The following is a 25,556-nucleotide window of genomic DNA, read 5'->3' as shown; positions in this document are numbered from 1 at the left end:
AACAATAGCATATGAAGTCATAAAGTCAGCCTTTTAGGTTGCAATTTTTCGAGGCAGCCTTCTATCACAGCAGGAACATTCTCCAGAAAACATCAGCCAAAACAGTCGACTAAGGTACAAGAATGAGATTAGAGGGAAAAGAGGATTTCTGAAGGCTGAATGCCTCAACTACTTTTCCTTTGAAAAAGTGTCCCACCCGTGTTTTTGAGCAAGCACTATGGATTGGTGAGACAAGTGATCATTTCCTTCAAGACACATCTGCAAAAACCTGTCAGGCAATCAACCCAGAAAGATCCCAGCAGTTGGCACATACAGAAAACTACAGCACAGTCAGGATTGCAGGAGCTGGGGCAGAACTCCCTACTACGACAGAAATACTGGGTGCTGGTTCAAGAAATCTCAAGAATGAACCGTCTGTGGAACAACAGAAAATACAGCAGCCATGGAAGGGGTCTGAAAAAGATGCCAAGCATCAGGAGTAGGGGGAAGGCAGCCTCACTGTGTTTGCTTTGAGCAGCCTCCTGGCCTAAAACGCAGCTTTTCGACTGGGACATTTCTCGGGCTGTTAGCCTACCTCGTTAGCCCAGCAGCTGCAAGTACAGTGGCAAAATACCACAGGCAAAAATACAAAGTTGGCCATGGGGTGACCATATGGGTCATATGGGCCATAAGGCACATCCTGTGCACAGGGCTGCTCACAGCTGCAGATTCATGCTGCAGAGGTAGCCCTAAACTGCATCTCCTGTCCCCCTCACCTTCTCTCACAACTTGGGCATGCGTCAGCCTGGCAATTCTTTATTTACTGACCAGGGAGCCTTTGGAGAGTTTAGTGAAGGTTTTGTATTAACAAACTTCCTGGCTCTCGAAGTCCATTTTCAGCTAAAACTAATCGTTTGCAAGAGAAAAATATTTAAAATGTGCCAAAGACCTGTTGCAGAGCTTAGCAGCACACTAGCTCATAACCTGCAAATGACGCTTGGTCTTCACGTTATGACATAGTTATCTGCTTAAAATAAGAATATCCAAAGCAGCTTTTATGAATTTCTTTGGTGGCCCGTGGCGTTTCGTGTGCTGGCTCCTGCAGCGGGAGGCTGTGGCCAGGTGGCGCATCTGAGTCCCTGCTCCGGGACAGGGGACCTGCCTGCCCTGCCCGCTGCTGACACGCGTTTGACAGTGTCGGCTTCAGCTCGCTGCAGAGGACACGAGGGGAACACAGCAGGGCAAACCAAACCCTTGGACTGTAATCCAGCACCCTCCTCCCACAGGGAAGGCGAGGATGCAATCCCTGCAAGGCAAGGAGGCAACTGTAAAGCCGGCGTTGTTTAGAGTGAGAACAGCACGCCCACTCAATACAGCAGCCAAACTTCACATAAGTAAAAAAAACAAAAAAAAAAAAAGAAAAAATTTTAAAAAAAGATTTATTTATACTACTGAGAAGTCTTTGTTAGCCCTGCTTTGCACCCCCCAGCTGCGACAAAGGCAGTTAGGGTGATGCAATCTTAGTGCCAGTTCTTTCCAGGAGGCTTGTTCTACAGCTTCCCGGTACATGTGTTAAAGATCACACATGACCCAGGTGCTTGCCTAACATAAACCTCTCCTCCTGTACGGAGAAAACTCTCTCAACTGTTTGTGGCAACAGGACATCATTCATATCACTTCTGGAAACACCACACTCAAAATGACTCCAGGAAAGTCGGCAGCTTTCACAGGTAAATGTGACATGACGCCTGCAAATATACCTTAGAGCTGAATTTCTCTTTAGAGAATCACACAAAACAGTGGGGAATAAATGTCATTGCCAGGCAACATGCAACAGAGAAACTTTCTGCCAAATTCCTCCAGCACTGTTTGTGATATGGGGAGATTTAATTGTAAGAATATGCAAGTGGCAGCATGAATACACTGACAGGTTTGGGCTTTGTTGTGGTGGTTGTGACTGCCCCAGAGGAAAGTAATTATTTGACGCGTATTCTTCCGCTTCTTCTTTTTTTAACCCTGGCCAGAAAACGGTGAGTTCTATCAGGTTTTTATCCGGCTTGCAGGTAAAGGGTTACAGATTCTAGGAAGTATTAAATGCAAACTTTAAAGGATTTTATTTTCATCTACAGTCACATGATGCCTTAATACCCAATGACACTAACTACAGTGTCTCATTAAGAGGTCATGCAAACTCCCAAGCTAAACAAGGCATTCTTACATATTTAACATTCAAATGCAGAAGCCAAGCTAAGCCATGGAAGATTGTAATCAGGAAAAGCTACGCTTCCTGATCCACACAAAAGCTACAGGTAGGAAAAGTTCTCTTTAACTTGTAACACTGTGCTTTCTAGAGAAACTGTTTGTAGGGCATATTTTGTACTCTCTTTTCTAACTTTCAAAACAGTCTAAGAAGATTATCCTGAAAATATCTGATCTCACTTGTTCCACCTGTTGTAGTCAGGATTGTTTTTACACTCAGAAATACAGTTGGCTCAGTGGAAATCCGAAGCAAACAATTTTTAAGCCAAACCTATTTAAAAAGCAACATTCTAAAATATCTCTTATTAACTTAAATATCTCTTATTAACTTATCTCTTTGTTATTGAAGTGGTTGAGTTGGCATATGTGGGGTGAAGGAGGAGTTAGTTTGTCTTTGATGTCTGAAATGAGGGGATTTAGAACTCTTCTAACTTCCTTATGTCGTGAATTGCACATTGTTTCAGTCACAGTAATCCAAGTGTGTTTTAACAGATTTGGCTTCCTCAATGAACTTACATGATTTCTAAATTCCCCTCCTAGAATGTGGTACATTTAAAAATAAAATCTCACAAAAGCAAATGAAAGACAGATGGGGAGTACTAGTGTTCCATAAAAGGAGAATAAAATTACAAAATATAGACTAAGCAGAAAGTCAGATAAAACCAGTTTATTTTAAATTGAGACTTTAAATTGCATTAAAGCATATCAGTTTTCACACGGAGCAATAAAGTTTCACTCACAATTTCTGGTAATATTGCAGGAGTTAATTTTTTTTACTTGCACTGAAGGCTACAGTGGAAGCATTTTTATCACAAAGATCTTTTTCTTATCACAGCTTTCATTAAACTGTAAATTGTTTTCAGACAGTGTTCTAAATACTCAATTTTTAAATATCTTTATAGAAATTTAGTTAAAGACTGCATTCTAGAAGATTACAGAATCCAAATTTACTAAAGATCTCTAGTGCATCATAGGATTGCTACATCCCGAGGATTCCTACTGCTCAAAAGCAGCAAGCAGTGTTTATTTTTTTTTTTCTACAATGGTCGGGTGTTGGTTGCCAGTAATGTAATTTTTCCTCAGCTCATTCTATAAAAGACATTTCTTTTATTGTTTCCACATAATGCTAGGAGATATTGAAAGAAATGGAGAATAATAATACCTGAAGTAACTTGCTTTAGCTAAGCTCTCAACATTCTTTGGGGAAAAAAGGGGGTTATCATTACCAGTATTTAAGATAAGTTTGAGTCCAAACAGGTTTACCAGTGGCACTTCAAAAATTGTCATTCACTTTCAGGGTGCCCATCTTGAAACATAGTTGGTCTCATGTTGAGGAGGGCTAAGACCTGAGAACAGCCCAGATCAGCCTGAGCTAAGAAGTATCTCTTTATCAAACTCATTGTACCAATGTTCTGAGAGAGTGGCTCCCAACTGTGCCGATGGGAGTGTAGCAATAAACCACTACACTTTAAAAGAACTGCTCCAACTTTACTATAACTGACTTCTGAGCCTATATTATTTACAAAAATCTATTCAGAAACTGTTGTAGATAAGGGGCTTATTTGCCAAGCTGCATTTATATCTTGGGAGAGAGAGGAACACTGCAGCTCCCAAGTGAACAGCCAACCACAGGCTTTCGCTGAGAGGAGCATTGCACCCAAAACATGAAAAGCAGCCTGCTGTGGCCAGTCCCTTCTAAGAAATGTTTGTACAAGTTACGTGTGTCACAGTAAACCAGCTTAGTAGCACAGTAGTTAAATTGGTTGAATATTAATTACACAAAGTGTTTTTGTAGGGTGGAAGGTACAATGCACACTGAAATTACTCTGTGACCAAAATGACAGTGCCCATTGAATGAGAGGAAGCCTTCCTGAACTCCTTTCCTAAAGAAAGGAATACAAATGAGGCACTTGCTCTCAAGCACTCTAGTAGCTTGGGTATTTTTTATGCCCACAATTTTAGTCCATAAATTTCTAGTGCTCTAATTATTACCCTTTTTTTTTTCCTGATGAAACAAACCAACCAATTTTCTTGCTTCGTCACATTAATAAAGAACCAAATATAGAGTTGTTTCACAGTGAAGACACAAATCAAGTACTTCCTGCTCATAACCAAAAGAAGAGAGAAGTTCTTGGAAAATTAGATAATTGGAAACCTAAGGGAGAATTTTCCTCTACAGTTCTGGGGAAAACCAAGCAAATACAAAAATCAAAACACTATCAGAAGTTAAGAATAGTTTTTTGTGGCAGTAGTGTCACAGTGCAGCTGGTCTGGACTGGACAGGGTGGGTCTAGCCATAACACAAATCTAATTTAGCTAGCCTAATTCCTGCCTGAACCACTGCACACCACTGGCCAGGACACTGGGCAGGGAGAGAAGTATCAGCCAGTGACTGTCTAGCCTGGGAAATTTGAACTGAGTATTTAAGTGGGTTCAGAAAAATAAACGGGGCTGTCTGCCTCATGAGCACCTGGAGCATGAGTCGTGGATCTTTGTCTCCTCACCTACGATCCTTACACCACAGTTTTTCTTTACCCCAAAGCTAAGACAAGCATTGATCAAAAGGCAATCCAGATCTTCCAGCTTCCAGATCTCAGGGAATTTGTACCACATTTAAAACTAATACTGAAAATAAACCCGATGATTTTTGCACAGCTCTAGGAAGGTGGGAAGATAGAGCAAGTGAAGGGAATTGTGACTTCCTTCCTTGGAAAGCCTGTTTAAAAGTGGTTCGCTATGCAAGGCAAACATCTGCGAATGTTGAGGCCCTTCTCCAACCACACTACTGTTTGTACCCGACCTCAAGTATTTGCTCTCAAGAAGTATTTGCTCTCAGACTTTGCTGAATGAAAGCTGAGGAAAGCCTTTCTTCACATCCTTCAGGAAGGGATGGTCTTTTGCTGTGTTTGCACTGTATCCAGTTAAACATGGCCTCAGCATTGTTACGTCTTTCACTGATACTGTCTCACAAAGGACAGGGGTGGGGGAAACACTCAACCCACTGAAACATGATGAAATGTAATCAGGAAATAAATATTTGTTTGAAATTTATAATTTCTCCTTCAGACACTGTCTTTCTGAGGATTATATATGATCACCTGTCAGCAGACTATGCCCAAGCTTTCCACACAACAGTCATGGTGGGGAGGGCATGGCTAACTAGAGCAGGTGCCCAAATCCCACCACTCCTTAACCAGGAGTACCTCATTTAGCACCTGATCATGCTGGAGATCCAATGTCAAAACTTCATGCCTGAGCAATGATGCATGAAAATTGTTGGTTTTTGCTGACCTACAGAAGAGTGCTGGCAAGCAGGATGTATTGTTTAGGAGAATAGGTATAAAACATACTGTAGTTGTTTTATACCTAAACAACTAAATATAACTTATTGAAAGTTTGATATCAAAATAGACAAAATAAATTAGTTACTGTAGAAAGGTCAAAAGGAATTGTTGGAAAGGGAAAAAAAAAGGCAGCAATTTTCCTGTGAGTTGTTCTCTGGGTCACTTTCACTTAGACATACAGAGGAACATTAAAATTTTATTAAGAACAGAATATGTTGTGTGGAGACCAAACATTTAATCATTTAAAGGAGGAGGCAGGGGGGAAAAAAGGCCCAAGTTGGTTTTTTTCCTGTGTGACTTTTTTTCTGTCTGTCATTTTTATACAAGTTTACTTAACTCCCTTTTTTTTTTTCACTTTTATCATTGATGTTTGCGGCAAGGCACAGATGTTTTCTGGTTAGAAAAATATTTCTGGTTGAATATTCTATTACTAATTCACACAAGTTACTTTTCCATTTAGGATAACAAGACTTCTCCTTGAGGCTTACTTTTTTCAGCCAGCTTGACCTGGCTCAACTTTGCATCAATTCTAGCTTTTTAATATAGTTATGTTTGTCTATTAAAGAGCAGTTAGTTGTATGATATGATGTAAACAAGGTCCAATGCCTTGCTATTGCAGGCAATCTGCTTTTCTGAAGGAGCTGAATGACAAGCATGTCAAGAATAATGCACACCCAATGACTGAAAACCCTTTCAGCATGAAGTCCACCCTGAGAACTCTTCTCACTGATTCCAGAGGGAATAGTATCAAATTCAGTGTGAGGACACTGCCAACAGGGGACAGGAGAAAATAAATAGCCTGATGCAAGTGGTGCCCAGCACAGTGCTGCCAGCAGAAACAGCATGGTAGCAGTACAGGTTTTCTTGTGCTGGACAGAAATTTTTCAGACCATAACAAAACAGATTATTTCACATCTGCCCAATCTGCCATGCTCAGAGCAGGTACATCTGGATGTTAAGGCACTTTTCCAGGCAGGTTAGTATTGATGTCCTCTTACGCTCTGATGCAGAGTATCCGACAGCAGCTTTCAGGCAGGAGAGGTATGGAGTGACTCAAATGAGCCATGTGGAGCCACATGTCCACAGTCCTGAGGGCCCACCAGATTGCAGCTCCGTTCCTCCCCTGACTACCTAACCTCCCCACTAAATTCATTGCAATGACTGTATGTGTTGACTGGACTGTATTTCCTACACTGACTTCCCCCTTCAACCCACAGCCACTTCGAAACCCTGTTTTATCAGCAGTAGATTTGGGAGTGCCCAGTTTTATATACCTTATTAAGCACCTGAGCTCTGTGCAACAGCCCAGGATGCAGAAGCACCAGCTATACTCTGGCACAGCCACCCAGCAATTTCCTCCTCTCCATTCTGAGCTGTGTGCTCCATCCCACAGCTGAGCTGGGGCAGAATCCCCCCGAACAGGACCCAGCTCCACCGTGCTGGGGCAGCTCCCAGTCCTGGGTCTGCAGTCTGCAGCCAACCCAGGCTCCCTTGCCAGCTGCTCCACTTGCCCAGCCAGTGAATCCACACTGTCCTACTGCAGCACAGGCAGATTATTACTTCCGAAAAAAGTGTTTTTCACTCTTCCTCTCTTATGGCAAGCAAGCTTGATAGCAATCTCATTGACATGACTTTAACACTACACATTTCCATGGAGCTATTTTTCTCATCTACTTCTGATCTACTCATAGTAAAAGAAGCCTAAGTCTCAGGCTAATTCATGCTTTTGAAGTAAATTGGCAGTCTTGTTCACTTACAGCTCAGTGGAAAAACACGCAGCTACTGTCAGCTGTCAGGAACCTGAATCAAGCTTTGTTAAGGCCTCCTCTGTCTCTATTTCTGGTTTGGGTGTGGCATGGAAAAAACAATATTTACCATCTCAGTAGCTGTGCCCTTTGTGTATTTGTTTTTATATTCCCTTTCCCCATGTGAATTTAGCAGATGTTGCACGGCAGAATTTTGTTGTCAGAGTACGTGCATGTCTCCACTGAACATTGGTAGTGAATAGGCAATGTCTGCACAGAAAAGATAATACTGATTCAGCTGCCAGGCACCATTTCAGGGGCAAATGTAGATAAAGGGATAAACACCAAGAATACAGTAAGATTTAATTTTCAGTGTAAATTAAATAAAAACTACAGCCATCAGCCCTGAATGGAAGGCTACCAGGGCTCTGAGGAGCCACCACCATGTACCATGTCCAATTTTTGTCCTTATCATCTCTTTTTAAATTAAAATCACTTGGGAGTATTTTCCATTGCTTTGGATGAATGCACACAGATTGCTACAAGGCTAGGTCATATTTACCAATATACATTAAAAACTAATGGTCAGTGCAATTATCCCATTAATTACCTTCTGCAAAAACATTTCTATTCTCTTTTTGTTTATATAGAATAAAACCATAGGGATTTGCTAGGGTACAGATGATCAAAAAACCTCAAAGACCGTTTAAGAAAACAGAGGAAAGCCAAAGGCAAAAAGCTAGATGCTAGGAAAGGTCAGCTTGTTGTTTCCACATCCAATTACCAGCACCCAGTATCCATCAAAATACAGCCTCAGCTTTCTTTCCTTTCCCTGCCATCCTTCCACAATAAAGCTTTACAGAAGACCACAGAAGCACCACAGAAATCAGGACTTTCCTCCCAGAGAGTGAAAGAGAAATAGTTTGTCCCAGAGCACATAGCTACCCAGATTTTCCTCGTGGGGGAAAGCCAGGTTTGAGAAACAAGGAGGTAAATCAGCCCTCATCTCTGGGTAGGAGGCAGAATTTGAATCCAAGTCTCCCAAATGCCCTAAGAGCCAAATCTGCCTCTAGAGACTAACATTCTTTAAAAATCCAACCCAGTGACTTTCTCATCACAGGGAAATATGTCGACTGACCAATAAATAAAGTTCCAACACAAGCAGCAGATATTTGCTTTATGACAGTGTGACCTGAGACACACCATTTCTAGTCCCTGGAACAAGGAGTTCTGCTGGAAATGTCAGCCTGGTGTTAGCATACAGCATTACAGCATCACCAACAAATCCACATTCCAGCAAATTAGACCTGATAATGCAACCTTCATGGATAATTTTGATGACTATACACCATTCTTTTGCACAGGATTAAAGAAAGAAAAAAAAAATTACTAAGCTGTCTTGATGCCAGACAAACTAAGTCTTTTAAGGCAATGAATCCTTTCCTATAGTTTTTAAGTATTGTTCTACTAAGAGACTAAAAAAGGTTGCAAATGCAATCAAGATCAGCAATTCAATAATACTACAGAAATGCAGCTGTATTTCACTGCTATCTCACCATTATCACATTTTAGCAACATTTGGACCTTTTTGACGCAGTGGTCAATACTTTGGATCTACCTTCTTCTGAGAAATAGTTACTGTATTTGCAACGTAAAAGCTCTTTGCTCTTGTTCATGAAATTGTGTCTAATCATTCCCTTAGCCACCCATCATCACTCAATGTCTGTGAAGGAAATTGGTTTAAAATAACCAAATAAAAAAGTTCACCTGCACTCTAAAGAGCTCTAGATTAAATTATCTCTATGCTTTACACTTTAATCTAAGTGCTGTATTTAAAAGAAAGAAAACCCCTTTGAATCAAAAAGAACTCATGTAAGAGAAAATGTCATAGTACATAAAGAGGCCTTCATTAAAGTATTGTATCAGAGTCATTGCTTGAAAACTTTTGAGTATGATTTATAATTGCTTTGAGTATTTTTCTGCTTTAAAAAGTTTGTGATCCATTTTCACAGTCTTCTGTAACTATGCTTTTCTACTCTCTGCTGACCAATCTTTATGTGAAATGTTCAGGAACAACTAAGTTTAAAACAGTGTCCTGGTATGTTTTCCACACTTGTTATGTAAAAGCAGCATTGTGTAGAAGCATCTTGAGCAGTGAAACTGGGGGAAAAGACACACTTCACTCCACCATCACCCCCCAAAAAAGGGCTGAAGGAAAAATAAATGTTTTAGTATCTTTCAGGCTATGTCTGATACGAGAGAAGACACAGATAAAATCTGATAAGGAAGCTGACTGATATGGCTTATATTGTTTTAGAAGGATTCCTAATTTTAGTGCACATATTTGATCCTTCTCGAACACCCCCACGGGTGTCTAGGTCTAAGCAGTTCTAGATTATAGGCTGCAAGATTGTCTCAGAAATAACTCCCTGAGCCATGCACATGCCTGCCTTACCATTCACTGAAATACCTGATTATAAACAGTTGGTGCCCCTAACATGCCAGGCATTTATATAAACTCTGGACCACCAGTACCTGACATAATTAACAATATTATTGTTTTGCTCACAGAATAAACTAAATTTGTTCCCACAACATGTAAAATTCTTCTGATGAAAAAAGCATCTTCTCCAGGTGCCACAATGAAAGCCATATTACTTATCTGCATTTCATGTTATGATCCAATTAAAAATCAACAAGAATAAGGAAAAATGAAGGACGTGATAATTTTTTTTTATCACTGGTTTCATGCAGGACAACTTGGTGAGGTGTTTTGTTTTTTTACATAAGCAAAATCAAATTTTTCTTTCAAAACTGACTCTTCTGTATCAAGTACACTGTTCTACAGGTTTTATTTTGACTTCTCAAAATCCATTCTTCTGTGTATGCCTTAGCCTAAACATTGTTCCCCATGCATAGCTGTCTGATTCTCAGACCTTCTAGGAGCTATGAATTCGGGCAAGTGGCCAAGCTGTTAATTCATCATCTTCTGTTTCAGTCTTGCCAGGAAAACATAGGTTTTGTCTGAACAATGAATTTATAGCATGTGCTTTGTGGGTCATACCTACTCCTTTGTGTAGGGCTCACTTTGAGCTAGCAGTAACAAACCAAGGGTGTAACTCTGCAAACTCAAGCTATTTATAAACAGGGTTTCAGTATCTTTTCCTTCTGTTTGCATTCCAATTTGAAAATCCAGTTATAACTTGAAATCCAACAGCCACAGAAAATACAATTTTTTCTTCTATCCTCTAGTCATCTTTTCTTTGAAATGGTGAAACCAACATTGTCTCTTTTTCTCTGTGGGTTCTATTTGCCCTTCAAGAAGTTCAAGTTTCATCTTTCCCCCACAATCTGTTGATTCCTTAGCTTGTTAAGCTGCCAAATAAATTAAAATTGCCTCTGTCAAACAATTATGATGTTTGTAAACCACTGATTCTTATTTTCTGAAATTATTTTCCATTCTCTGTATCTTTCTAGCTTGATGCAAAAAAGGCAAATGTGCAAAAAAAAAAGTTTCATGAGGCCAGCATTTGAGATGAGCCCCAGGAGCATGGCTTATTGCAATCCTGTTTTGCACTCCTGTAACAGCTGCACAAAATGAGTATTTGTTAGCATAAACTAAACCTGAGTGAATTTCTAGAGAGTACATTTAGGACAAATAATCCAGCAGTGGTATGTTCTGTGCTTGTATTGTTCAGCATCATGCCATGAAAGAGCCTAGATTTGTATTTTCTGCTCTTGACATGAAATCAAGTTAATCATAGACTGAGATTTCTCTGTTCAGTACAACAGACTTTTTTCTGGCCTGTAAAAGTCTAGTTTATCTCACATTCCTACAGCCTGCAATATTGCTCTGTCCACAGAACTCACTGTGCACTGTTAACACGGTTGAACAGCTTACCTAGATACTGGCACAAATTCTCTAACCCAAGGACTGAGTCCACCAAGTGCCTCCTGTTTTCTAGATTTCGCCTTCTGTTTCTCAGCCTGTACAAGTCTACTGCTACCCTGCAGGATTTGTTCTTTATTCAGGTTGTTTTGGTTTTCCTCATCTCCATGGCATTCCCAGTAAGGAGCATAATACACTAAAAAAAAGCCTTTTGTGCTCCATACAGAGTTTCCTGAGTAAGGTCCTGGAAATGAAAATTTACTGCAAAAGAATCTACATGAATAAATACACTACTGCTCAGGAAAAGTAATTTTCATTCTCCCAAACAAAATGGAAAGGTTAACTCCATCAAGGCCTGCAGATACTGGAGTCCTTCATCCCCAAAACATTCTCTTCACACAGCTTTTGCAGCTTCTTTGACAGAAGGAAAATTAACTTTAAATTGGCAAAGACCCTGTGCACTATGCCAGGAAAATCCCACACAATTTGAAATTAATCAATAGCACAGAAACCCCCTCCCACCTACCACATGGAGCCCAGTCTCCAAAAATCTGCATCCTCTTTCTAGGGTGGTATTTGAAATAAGCATGTTTGCAGAACCATCTTCACCCTCCTCCCATGCCACCTTCCCACACAGAGAGATCTTTTGGTACTTTCCACCCATTGTAAAAATAACACACCTATGTGGAAAACAAAGGCTAGAAATGCCTGATTTGAGAAAAATCTCCTTACTGAGCCAATTCACTTTTCTCAGACAGCAAAACAATGTATTTCTAGTCCAGCAAAATACAGTACAAATATGATTTACCCTTTATGTCAATAAACCTTCTTGAAAGACCTGGTAAGAAATGCTTGCCTGAAACAGAGCCTGAGCTCTTTCTACTTTTTCCAAGCACTTCCTTTGCTTTCCAGGAGGCCCGAAGATCTCCTTATGGAAGTAAGATTGCAATTGATTACCACAAAGCTTTCCATGAATGGCCTTTTTGAAGCACCCAGCTGAGACACCTGAAAGACTCCAAGGTGTTTGTTACTCCCAGTGTACAATTACCCAGCTCCTGTTATATTTCAGGGTTTTTTCCCCTCCCTGCCTGCAGGATTTCCCCATGCAAGGAGGCTACAGGCGCCCTGTCTCTGAGCTACCATCAGGGGTTTGTAGCATTTCCTTGTTGGAAAGCACCTACAAGCAGCACAAGGGATAAAGGCCTTGCTACTTTGGCTGTCCCAGAGACACCTAGTAACACGCACCCTATTTAAACATTTATACATTACCTAGACTGGTCCAGACTGGATCCAGGCTTCTGGCACATCCTTACTTTAGGGAGAATAAGGAGGCACAACCCAATCCCACCTTGCTTATTATTAAATACATTATCCCTGAGAAATAAATGCTCTGGGTTTTAATCCTTTTGGGTTTAAGAGGCACATAATTGCAGGTACCTGAAATCCCAAATAATGGGTGTCATCAGGAGGCTATTGCACAACCTGTGGTGACCACTGCCTCATGTGGCTTTGGCAGCAGTGGGTTCCAGTGTCTGCACTGGGCATAAGGTGGCTCAGAGCTCATCCAGAGCAGCAGGGACTCTCCAAAGTCAAGGAAACACAGGTTTGTGAACTTAAAGTTGCTCTGGATAATGCAGCTGTCAAGCTGCCTTGCTCAGACAGAAGGGATCTACCAGTAGCATGCTGCTGTCAAGCCCAGTAACAGGACTTAAGACAACTAAACAGATTTTGCTAGGCAGTGTCTCATGCATTTAAAAAACCCTAACATCCCATACAGCCAGGCAGGGAATTGTGAATTGTTTTGCCATGGAATGGCACTTGACTACAGCTGGAGCTGGACCAAAGCTGTGTGCCATGGACCACTCCTGCAGTGCACCCACAACTAGAACAATAGCAGGCAGTGGCAGCAGAGCCAGACTGCTGGGAGTTAGTCAGGCCTGTTAATCACAAAGCTGTCCTCCCCAATCATTGCTCCACCCAAAACACACAGCTAATTTTCCTCATATTAATGTTTGCCACCTGTTTCCTTCTTCTTAGGCTTTGCCTATGGAGACATCATTTCCCAAGCTTCCGCACTTTTTTCCCATTTGAAAAACTTTCTACTATCTGAAAAGGTAATAAATGAAACAAAAAAAACAACCAAAAAACAAACAACAGATCTTTCAATATAGCTTGAACTAGCCAAGCTTTGTTCCTTTTGTACAGCATCACATGCAGAGTGTTCCTTTCCAGAAGTAACACTAGTGAAGGGTTTTCTGTCTCCTCTCCCAGTTCAGGCTTTAGCAGTGCTGGTGTTTCGACACAGCAAGTGTTAAACAGCACAAGTTGTGTTAACAGACAAATGCAGGTATTGCAAATTAAGCCACAGGCTTGTTTTGAAAACTCCCATGTTGGCAATTAAATACCACCTGAATAAGGAACTGACCAACACAACTTTTGTTACAGGAAGAAAGGAGGAAATCAGCGAGAGCTGTCTCTGTCTCACCTCTGGGGAAAACCACTTCTCCCTATTGCCATGGGCCCCTTCAGTGCTGCACTCAGAGCCAGGGGCACACCTTAGAGACACCCTCAGCTCCAGCTGTCTTAGGGCAATGCAATGGTTTTTGCAGGTCTCAAGGCGTCTGACCACAGGCTCTCAACTTATGAACTTGGGTTAAACTCTAGCCACAGCAGACTCGTGGTTTTTTCAGCACTTTTGTTCATTGTGAAGCTTTAAATTAACTTTTTCCCTTTAAATGCATACAGCAGAAGGAATAGATGAGAAGAGGGCTGAGTCTTAGCAGCAGTTCAGCATCACAGAAACGTAATTGTGACAGGAAACTTCACAGCAAGTCACTCATAAGTCACTTTTGAAAGAACATTTTGCTACAGAGAAAATAAAAACATACAGCTTGATACAATTAAAGGATTTTAGGAGGTAATATGCCAGATAGCACAGTGTGTAAAGGCCTTCTTTCCTTTAAAGGTCAAAAGTATTTTATTCCTTCAGACCCCTTCCTCACCTCAACACAATGAGATGTGTAGACTGAAACTTGATCAGATAGCAGAAGGGTTAGGAGAGCACTGACTGCATTTTTATGCAGATTTGCCTGTCTATCCTAGCTGAAATGAATTGTGATATCTTTTTGACATGAACAAGGCCGGATTTGATAGACTCCAGCAGCTTTCTGGGTCTCCATTAGAAACTCAACCACTTTCCTGTCTCTTCACCATCTCGTCTTTCCAGCACTGTGATCCAAGCTGGGATGGCAGCCCAGTTCTCTGGATATCAAACTGTGAAGGAGCACAAAAACTCTGTTCTGATATTTTTTTCCAGGGGCCCAAGAACCTCAAGGCTCTCTTAAATAGGTAAGGACCATCACAAACATCATGCTATAAAGGGGAAGTACTCTTTTCACAAAGAGTTTTAAAGAGAAACCACAAGAAAATTGCCTTTTTTCAACCAGAACAAAGCTACATCTTTGTTGCTTCTGTAAATCAGACTTACCTTTCCTTACTCATCCTTATTAACACATGCCATTTGAAAAAAAAATATACAATAAATAGGAATGCCTCCAGATGTCAAAATCTGGGCAGTGTATACAGTAAATCACTACAACGAAAGATGTAGAACACTGCAAGGGACAGCACAGACCCTTACAGGCTCCAATCCCTGGTCCACACAGGCATCCCTGTCAGAGGAAACTGAGAAAGAGTTTCAACAGCTGAGAGGAAAAATAAGTTCTTACTGGAGGTATTATTTATTCTTAGTTCCCATAAATCACTTAAGCCCTCAGTTAAATGTGATTTGTAAAAAAGAAGTCCTGCATCATTATTTGCTTTGGGATGCAAAATTGAATTCCAGGATTTTAACTGATTTTAACATTAAAAAATAGGCTTTGTCAAAGCTGAGGAAACATCCATTGAAAGAATGAAATCACATGACTGAAAGACTGGTACCAGACATCTGTAACTGCATTGCAGAAAAAGGATGTCTCTGCTAGACTTATCTATCCTCAGTGACTTCAAAATTTTGATAAAGCTCATTCAAGATGTGATACATATAATTTTTGAATGTAAAATCAAAAAAAAAGTATTGAGTAACAACTTTCAATTAATAAAAATTTTTGCATTGCATTTTCTGCTTCAAATCTCTGGACTACATACAAATCACACCCAGTTACTAAGTTAAAATCACAACAGAGAAATAAATACCTGAATTTCAGACCTTCTTTAGATATGAAGTGAACAAAAACTGAAAAGAGGGAGGATGTCCTTCACCTTTAAAACTATCCCTTTGGTTTCAATCCTGCATGTGCATATTGCAAGTAAATGCCAACACCTGCCAAGGAAGGCAGTCCCACACCAGCACGTGGCAGGGGTCTCTTGGCAAGGGAAATGTGGCAACCCAGCCTGTATTAAATGCCACAGCAACATTGCTTCAGCTGCAAAACCATTGCCAAAGCACCTTGTGGAAAGATCAATGTGTACCACTCACTGCTCTAAAAAAAAAGGATGGTGTTGCACTAGCATAGTTAAACTGAAGCAATTCTGTACAAAAGAATGATGCACTGGTTTAAATCTGGATTATTTATTAGTTTATTTTTGCTTCACAGCAGCACCATTTCTATGGCCAAATTAAGCTTCAGGCTTAAACAGTTGCTTGGATTATCTGTATCATAGGATTAGCAATTTTAAATTAAGGAATGGGTTGCAAGAAAAAGTAATTTCATGTTTTTCATGTTTTGAAAATAACTTTTATTTATTTCAAAGGCTTGGAACCTAGAACCATCACTCCATAATCTTATTCAAATTTTGATGTCATCAATGCATTTTAAATTGGCATTTAATTAGGTAAAATAAAGAAAGCAGAAGCTGCTGAAGAAAGCCCAGTAAGAATTTCTATTTCTAGATAAAGCTGCTTTAAATGCATAACCAATTCTGCTAACTGTGGGATGTGATGCACACGACTGAGTTTATAGGTGTTTTGTGAGAGCTTGTGCTGCTTAGTGTGTCACTGTGAGCAGTCAGCACAAAGACATTTATATAAATATAGAAGAGTGGGCCTATAATCTCTACTGCTAATTGAGAAACTATATATATATATATATATATATATATATATATATTGCATAAGTCACACCCAGTAGCATTTGCCCTGGGTTGCAACAACGCTTAGTTTCCTTTTAAAAATTTTCATCTGCCCAAACCAAAGAAGTCTTTTAGCTCACATGAACATACAGACTAGGCAAGCTTTAGGGAACATTTCCTGTATTTAAACTCTGTCAATTAACAGTGCTGGACCCAAATCCCTTCCAAGCCATAACATGATTTTAAGAAAGCTAAATTGTATCAGTGTGGAAATCTGTAGCAGAAAGAGAAGACATAAAAATTAGGTCAGTTTAATTGAATTGCAGTAGCTTGTCTGAAAAACACCTTTGCTATCCACTTTGAAAAGGCATTAGAGACCAACATTAGGGAACTGTTTTCATTTTGAAAATCTTCTTCATTATTGCCTGCTTTGCTGAAATGACTTTCAAAATCTCCATCTTTGCTTAGAGGACTCACTGCTGATGCCTCCTCCTGAGCTTTAATTTGTCTGGAGGACGAAAATAATGCCAGCATTAAACCTAGAAACTTCAAATGGACAAGGAGAAGCTAGCTTCAGCAGGATTTTGTGTGCCTTTTGTGCCCCTATGTGAACATTAAATTTTAACAAAAAACTCCTATGTTTCTCACCCAGAGGAGGTGCCCCACCACAGTCTGGTCTATGCACGCACAGAAAGCAGGAGAATATTGACTACTTTGGCAATGGGGTTTTCTGGTCTTTGGGTACAGCTTTCCATCTCCCACACACATGTTGGGGAACTTCAGGAAAAGCAGTAAGTATTGAGGAAGCCTCATATTAACACCTGACCTCACTGATACCTGCTCCAGTCCTGGCTCTCCAGGACTGTGCTCCTGCTGCTCTGATGCAGACACCAGCAAGACACCAGCCAGACTCCCCTGGATTGCAACCCCCATGCCACCCCATAGATGTGACAGGAGTGTTCACACTGTGGGTACAAGAATTGCAAACAGTAAACCAAATATATGTGTCATTTTTAGCAAGGGTTGATTACACTGATTACTGATGTAAGATGAGCTACCCAAATGTATATCAACTATAGGATAAGGGCCCACCCATTCATTCTACTCTTCATCAGTGGAACAGTTTTAGTATCATAATTCTGAAGCAGGACAAAACTTGGTTCCACCCTCTCAAGAAAAACTCATTCTCAAAAGGAAGATGCACTCTACCAAAAGCAGGAGGAAGAAGCAGCAGCCACTGCAATTCACTTGATTGAGGAGAACCTGCTCCCAAGGCTGTGTTTCCTAGCACTGAGGATTAAAAATGTCATCTGAAGCACCTCAGTTTCACATTGGCTCATTCTTTAATTGTGTCAGTATAATATTCACACAATTACAAATTATAATGAACAAGTTCCACTCTGAAATCTGAGCCCTAAAGGCTACATAAGTTATCCAAATATATAACCAAATGCTAAGCACATTGGGATTCTTTCAACCACAAATTTAAGTTACTACAATTATTCCTAATGTTGCAATAGAAGCACCAGGTTCAACTAATTATAGCTCAGACCGTTTTTCTACTACATCTCTGGAAAAGAAATACCATTTTTTCAAGTCACCCAATTTTCACAGCCTTAAGCAAAAGACTTCAGCTAAATTTCTTACCTCTATTAGCACAATCTTTACTATTAAGCCATTTGTGTAAGTTAGTTTTTGACTGACTCTCTAATCTTCTGACTGGCAGAATTATAGACATAATGTGTTTCCTCAAGGGATTTTTCTACTAAAAGAATCAGTCTGCAAACTTCTCACTGTCTAAATTATAGCCCATGATTTAATATGATCCATTTCCACATCCTCAAAAACATGAGAGGAAGATCCTATTTCTAGAGGTGGCTCCCCATGGCTCTTTGCCAAAAAAAAGTGCTTTTGACAGTGAATTACACTATTCAGAAACCTTACTAATGTTTGTACCTAAATTAGACGTTGCTTTGTCACCACTGCCTGAAAACAGTCAGAGACTGGGAGATGCCTGGGTGTCTGGGAATACTGTTCACAGAAATGGGCCCTGAACAAGATACCTGCAACCCAGATAAAAGCTGGCAAGAGTATCTAATCATATGGATATATTTGCATCAGGTAGTACATGCCACATCAAACAGTTCTAATGAAAAAGGCAGTGGAAAGAGACATCTACAGCACACACATCTCCCCTTCCCCTCCACCAGAAAATACATGATTTGTCATAAGAATACAGACAACACAAGCTCCTCAGTAAGGGCAAGCAAAGAGAAGATTCACAGCAGGTCTGCATTGAGGGCCTGCAGGGAAGAGAGCATCAGGGAAACATGAGGAGGACATCCTTGGCTCTGCCCAGCTGCAAGTCACCTCTTACTGCTTGGTGACACCAGAGCACTACAGTCAGACACTGATCTTCAGAGTTTTCCCCTACAGCACAAAGGCTGAAAGAAGCCTTTCCCCCAGTGCATGCCCACAAAGCTCCTGGCACAATGTAGAGACAGGCAAGATAAGCTCAGTTGGACAGAGCATGGTGCTAATACTGCCATGGTTCTGGGCTCAATCCCTGTATGGGACATTCACTTAAAAGTTGGACTGAAGGAACCTTGTGGACCCCTTTTGCAGAATATTCCATGATTCTGTGAACAGCTAAACTCAGGATATGATTGTGGATAAAGCCTTGCCTTTAATTTGCCAGAGGCGTCAACAATCAAGTAATAAAACAATACAGAGCCAAGTTTAATGCTCAAGTACAAGTGATTCACAGTCCATCCTCACCAAGCTTAACCACCAAACAAGTTTCTTCCCCTTGAAGGAAGGCCCACTGCCAGAGAGAAGACACAGCAGAACACACAGCAATGATGGCTAAAGAGCAGTAAATTACAGTTCATATGAATGCATGCTGCAAGCCTTGGTAAAAAGGAGTGGAAAAAATGCAGCCTCTTCTATATTCCCTATACTGAAAACAGCCTTATCCAGTATTGCAGGTGGGATGATGATTTACTTTTCCAAACACCCTACATAAGACGTCAGAGTGTGCAAAATGGCCTTTACGCAAAGTTGTGTTTGATGAAATCAGGATGCTGAATTTCTTTTTTATGTTATAAAATGCTTTCATATATAGCTGTAATAATAATTTTTAAAAATATCAAAGTCTTCAATTGACCATTTTATATATAGAAGAGAAAGGTAAACTATTTATTCTGCAGTTAGATTAAAAATGTTCTCTTATAACAAACACAAAGGCTAGTTGCTCAGTGCTTGGCATTTTTTTTGAATATTTCCCAGAATTACTGGTGTCAGTGTTTGGCCAGTGCAGCCATAGATGTGTTTCAATATTTAAATGTAGAAAAGAAGCATTTTTTTAACTTATATTTGTCATGGATATTTTTAGCATGTATTTCTAAAAAACAAGTATCATGGATCTTGTCAGGATATAAGCATCATAGGGAAAGGAAGAGAGATTTGAGGATTTTGCCAGATTAAAATGTTCAGTGGCTTTCATTCCTAACACTTACTCCAAATCTTAACTTCCAGGTAAATATTCATAAATGCATTCACCACAGGCCTAGAAATGTTGTTCTGAATTTTAGTTCAGAACTGAATTTCAGTTCTCTTTGAAGCCCCAGAAATGTCCTTTCCTACAAGACTATCTAAGCAACAACAAAAACAAGAAAATAGCAAGAACTTATATTTTTAGTGCATGGTTCAAGCAATCATAGGAGGGTGAATGCCATTATGCACCTATAATTTACAGAATACTTTCTCACTTGTTGGCAACATGGGGCATATAGAGCATATAAAGCAACATTCAACCATTTTTTCAGTATTTTCAAGTTTATTTCAGTATTTGAATAAAGAATCCCTATTTTCCAATTTACTTGGAGATTATCTCCACATCTCAGACATCCACGCTAACCTAAAGTCCCATCCATATAGAGGAGCTCAAATAATGTTCTGATTAACTCCCTCTTATTGAAAAAAAAGCCACATTTATTAGTACACATTTTTTCAAGTCCTCTAGCTGTCTAGACAATGAAATCCTACCCTTTGCCTACTAAAGGGAAAGTGTAACCATCTTGTTACATAACAACATAAATAAGGGGGAACATTCAGTCAGGACAAAAGAGAAACTAGCCCAGGAGCAAACAAAATTCTTCCTCCAGCATAACAAATCTGGGCAATTGCCATCCATAAATTTATTACCAAAGGAAAGGGTATCATGAGTTTCCATAGAAAAAAACCTAAACACTATCCAGCATCACAACAGTGAACATGACAAAATCAAATTTGACAAGTGTAATGTTCAAGGAGAATGTAAGTTTTCAGACACAAGAGACTTAAAGCCATGTTTGATGTGATGTAAATGCTATGTAATTCCAGCTCCCCATAATACCAAGGGTGTTTGCACAATTTCTTCTGAGGTACCTGGAGCTGACGACAGCACCGAATGGGGGTCTGATCCAGCCTGACAGTTTCTGTGTCTCTTCACACTTAATAAGATAGAACTTAAAATACAATAAAAACCAAACAATGCAGAGACAGTCCTGGTGATCCATTGCAGACAGGTTTTTTTTTAAAAAAGAGATTTTCCTTTTCTTTTTTTTTTTTTAACCAGAGTGGCAGAATAAATCTTCTTGGTATTTTTTTCATTTTATAATTAAATTCCCAATCATGTAAAATAGACAAACCCACTCTTTTAGTTTTCCCCTGGAGTTTTCTGTTGCAGGCATTGCTAATGCCTTTGTTAAGCAGAAGTTGGCCGGAACCAAGAAAACAGGAGCTAACCTGCTGCTCCTCTGATCTGCGTGTCCAAAGAACAAGGATTTGTTGTGGTCATTGCTTTGTCACCTGCCTGAGGCATTCAACTGTATCTAGCACAATGATGCTGGAAAGCATTCAGGAGTAAATACACAATAGCATTTGTATGTTTACAGCATCTGTGAAAGGTGTGGGTAGGGCGATTGCTCTACTGTGTGTTTCCAGAGCAAGTCAAACCCATTAATTAAATTCATGCTCTTGTCCTGCCTCAGAAATAAAAACAGAGATGATTTATGGGCACTGACAGCTTCAAGAACCGGTTTTGCTCACTCCTTATAGTTAATTAATTTTGAAACATCTGGATAGGCTGATTTCTCAGCTTCTAAACATACAAAAGGCTTCATTCACATCCTCAGTTTCTACAAATGTAGAAATATACCTGTTCCACGCAGAGAACTGTCTGTCATGGTTTCTCAGTGCTGGCTGAATAATGTCTACTGAAACTGTGTACCTCAACATCCCTGTTGCCTGCTCAGGCAACTTGTAGGATAAAGCTGTAAAAGGTCCCAATCATAAAACATTTCTTATCCAGTAATGGTTTTACTTGTTGTAACAACAAAAATTCTAAAATGAGAAAGTGGCACCTGTAGAACAGTGTAATCTACAGTAAGATAAAAATTTAATAACAGACCTAGAGAAATTGCCACAAACCCTTCCAGAGGGAATATCAATGTCTCTCTCTGTATATATATATAATGATATATGCAAATATAAATATATATATATACATATATATATATATACAAATATATATACAGCAATACACCAGTGTGTTTATTTCTTCTTCTAGGTTCTTTAAACAGGAGGCAGATTGCTAGCATTTGGGGCTGAAAGCTGGAGGTAAGCAATCAGAAGACATTTAACACACAAGCTAGGAACAGGAAATTGTTACAGAAGTGGAAAATTTTGGGTACTGAACTTTCACCCTCAGCTCCTGTGAGATTTTTACCAATAAAGAACTATATAAACATAGACAGATTATATTGACATTGCATTACCTGCCCAGCAGAGCCATATGCTGCTTCTGCAGACATGGTCAAAAAGATCAAAGCTTCCTATGCAATGCAAATGAGCTAAACCTGGGTGTTACATGTTTCATACCATGCTGTAGACCTATATTGACAGAGTGAAAGGATGGACCAGAAGAACTCTCTTTCAATCGATTATTTTATGATTCTGTACAACACTTGGTAAAACATAAGGCAAATTTATCTTGTTGTGATTCATAGTCCAGACAGCAAAAAGCCTGCCAGGAACAAGGATACTGTCATCTAAAACTGCTCATGATCACCAGTTACCAGGAAGAAATAAAAAGTGTCCAGCATGGTCTATAAAAGTGGTGAAGCAAACACAGCATAAAACTCTTTCTGACAGTGACCCAAAGGGGCCTCACTAACAGATGACTATGACTAAGAACCTCTATCCAAGCATGAATGGGCATATGATAATGGGTTGCAGAATCAACTAAACAGACAACTTTATCCCAAGGTGCCTTAGCTAATAGAAAGGTAGTAATTCTCCAGAAAACTCTTGTACAACTGGCAAGACCACAGAGCTCTTTCAAACAGCCTATTTTTAGCTGTGAATCAAGTTCTCTCCTTTTGTCAGCTTGTTTTTACCACTCAGGAAACAACCTGTGCCTTTTCAGTTACTGATGAGGTGCTTCACGAATCAGGGAGATTGGTCAGATTTCAAGGAATTCTTAAACAACCATCATTAAATATTAACTGGTGCATAGTGTCTTACCTGCTTACATTCTTCATGCTGTTGGTGACAAGTTGAATATTTACAAGGACCAATGTGATGACAGTATTCAAAGCTGACATACTGATATATTTTTTAAAAAATAAATTCAAGAAAGTTTGATGGAATAAATAATCAACATGATTATAATTCCTATATACTTTTTGTAAAGAAAACTGACTATTCATTTCTCTTCCTCCTCCATTCCTTCTGTGAACCAAGACACAAGACACCTATAGTTACCTACATTTCCTTTTTCTCATCCCTATAGAGTCTAGGAGAGAAGTTTGCAGTTTGACAGTTGGAGGATTACTTCTTCATTCCAAGCATTCATAGAAATAATTCAGGATTTTCAAATTCAGCTTTGATTTCACAAAACTGCTCCTTTTCTTGAACTTAGAACAGAATCTTAAAAGCTTTGAATCCACTCATAGCAAGGTTAATCAGTTTTACCATCAAAATGCAGTGAGAGCACAATACAACCATATGTAAACAATCATAGTGAAACTCATGGGCACAATCACAAAGAATGCATAGAAATCAGAAGTTTGTTACACTGAAAATTACATTGCAACAAAGAATTGAACTCATCAAAAAGACCCCCAAAAAAGCTATTGGACAATAGACTTGTCAATTGAGAACAGAGAAACTGAGGCAGCAGAGAAAATATTTGAATGGTACCACAAAAGCAAAAGGGCCAAGGTTGCTAGAGAAAGGAAGGAAACTATGAGAGGAATGCAAACCTCAGAGTATTTGAATTAAAAGGGAAATTAAAACCACTATTGACAGCTAAGCATTTGATGAAACTCTAGGGGACAGCACAGAATTCTAACACTTTATCTACAAAGGAAAACACCTAGAGTCTACAACCAACCAATCTTCAGCTCAGCTTGGAAGACCAAGTTGTGTTTTCCAGAAAGGAAGAGTGAAGCCCTGTATAGTGTGAGTAAAATATGCTAGCTCTCTTTGATCCTTAGGGTGAGGGAGACTTTTATGAAAAGTGCTCTATGACTTCACACATTCTACAAAGAGAGCCTGTGAGTGGTGCTTGAAAGTTTCAGGGTGGGAGCTCCTAATGCAGCAGGACCATAGGTGGATCAGAGTGACAACCACCCAGCCTGCTCAGAGAATGCAGTACCCCATGCACCTCTCCAGTGCAGGAAAACATAGCTTTTAAAACCAAAACCCTAGAAAGAGACTCAAGAGCAGCACAAGATGGTAACTAGGGAAATAATTGCTCAAATAACTGTGTCAAAAAGGTTCATTTTGTTCAGTGGGAAACACACCCAGGACCGGAAGAATACCTATGGTGTATGCCAAAGCACGTTTAGATAATTTCATTTTCATTTTGGTTTTATGACTTTTGAGATAGCATCTTTTCAGCAACCAAATGAAATGGAAAATGCTGATATGAGTTTCTGACAGCCTAAAGATTTTGTTTAAATTCCAGGTTATTTTGGAATGTGAAAGCTGCTTGCTACTTGGATCCATGACAACCATGTAGACACTATTCGCTTTAACAATCTACACCAGCATGGTAAGCCATATTCCAAAGCCTGAGTCTCACTGGTAATTGTGTTGTGCAATCAGCGGGAGTTACTAGGTGTATGAGGCTTCATGTTTCTATCTTAAAGAGAGTAATATAAAAATTATTAAACAACATAAGCAAGAAGCAAGCAGGATATGGCAACATACCTTGATTTATGAACACTGTTTTACACACCAGACAAGTATTAAGTTTCCCAGAATATCTCAGAAGGGATGTTGCTAAGCAAAGATGATGGTGAAAAGAGTATTTAATTAAGATGTCTGATGCAATTTATAGGACTAACAGCCATGCTCCAAACTATTGCCACCAAGCAGAAAAGGAAAAAGGTCCAAATACAATGAAAACAAGAATACTTTTAACTCAAGTTTAAGAACAAATATAGAATGGTTTGTCTATTTTTGGGTCAAAAGCCAATTACACACATCAGACAGCAGTTGACAATCAAACTAGTTATTATTGGACATGATATAAGGAGTATGCTGACAATTTACCAACAGCTGTGACTCCCAGCAGCTCTTCTTTTTGGCATGTTCATTTTACATTTCTACAGAATTACAGGAATTTCCTAGAGGATTCAAAATAAACAATCAAAACCCAACAATAAATTAAAGGAAAACCCTATAGCTAACCTACTACTTCAGAATTTGTTAAACAGACAAAAGGAATTTACAGCAATTAATAATGCACTTGAAAGTTTAAACAAGCTTGTTTAACAAACTACTTCTTTTGAATTTGTTAAATGAAATCTGCTTCCTTTCATAACTGGATCATGGATTTTCTTTTTCATTTTACTTTCACCATATGCATAAATGTTTAGGCCATGGCTTACACAAAATAAATTAGGATATCAAGACAGAATTATTCTGCAAGTAAGACTATTAGAGATCTGAACAAAAAATAAAAGGAGGAATCTTCTAACTAATGAATAATGATTGCTATATTAAAAAAAAAAAAAAAATAGAATGCAAAAGGACATAAAATTACCCCAGTAAAAGGGATAATGTTCCTGCATATAAACAGGAACACATCATGACTCATTCTTCATAAGCTTTATTATTCACTTCACATAAAGTACTGATCACACCTTTAACAGATGCACAAAAACATTCAACCCTCTGCAAGAGTATACAAGACTGAATAAGGCTATAAATCTTTGA

At 39.4% G+C, this 25,556-nt stretch overlaps 1 protein-coding gene across 7 annotated transcripts in view; it reads left to right on the top strand.

The window, feature by feature from the left end:
* The first annotated feature begins 1,557 nt into the window (after positions 1–1,557).
* Positions 1,558–25,556, top strand: part of C4H4orf19 (chromosome 4 C4orf19 homolog) — a 41,637-nt gene continuing 17,638 nt past the window's right edge. The window contains exons 1-4 of one of the 7 annotated variants that reach the window (XM_015624806.2): positions 1,558–1,709; positions 2,219–2,288; positions 21,898–21,947; positions 24,301–24,387. The gene's annotated coding sequence lies outside the window, so the exon portion shown is untranslated. Of the gene's footprint in view, positions 1,710–2,119; positions 2,289–16,943; positions 17,078–21,897; positions 21,948–24,300; positions 24,388–25,556 lie in introns of those variants that run through there. The other 6 variants (XM_015624807.2, XM_015624811.2, XM_015624805.3 and 3 more) reach the window with 6 other exon arrangements.

Source organism: Parus major, chromosome 4, assembly GCF_001522545.3.
Source record: "Parus major isolate Abel chromosome 4, Parus_major1.1, whole genome shotgun sequence".
Lineage (NCBI taxonomy): Eukaryota > Metazoa > Chordata > Aves > Passeriformes > Paridae > Parus > Parus major.
This window is presented reverse-complemented; position numbering and strand designations above follow the sequence as displayed.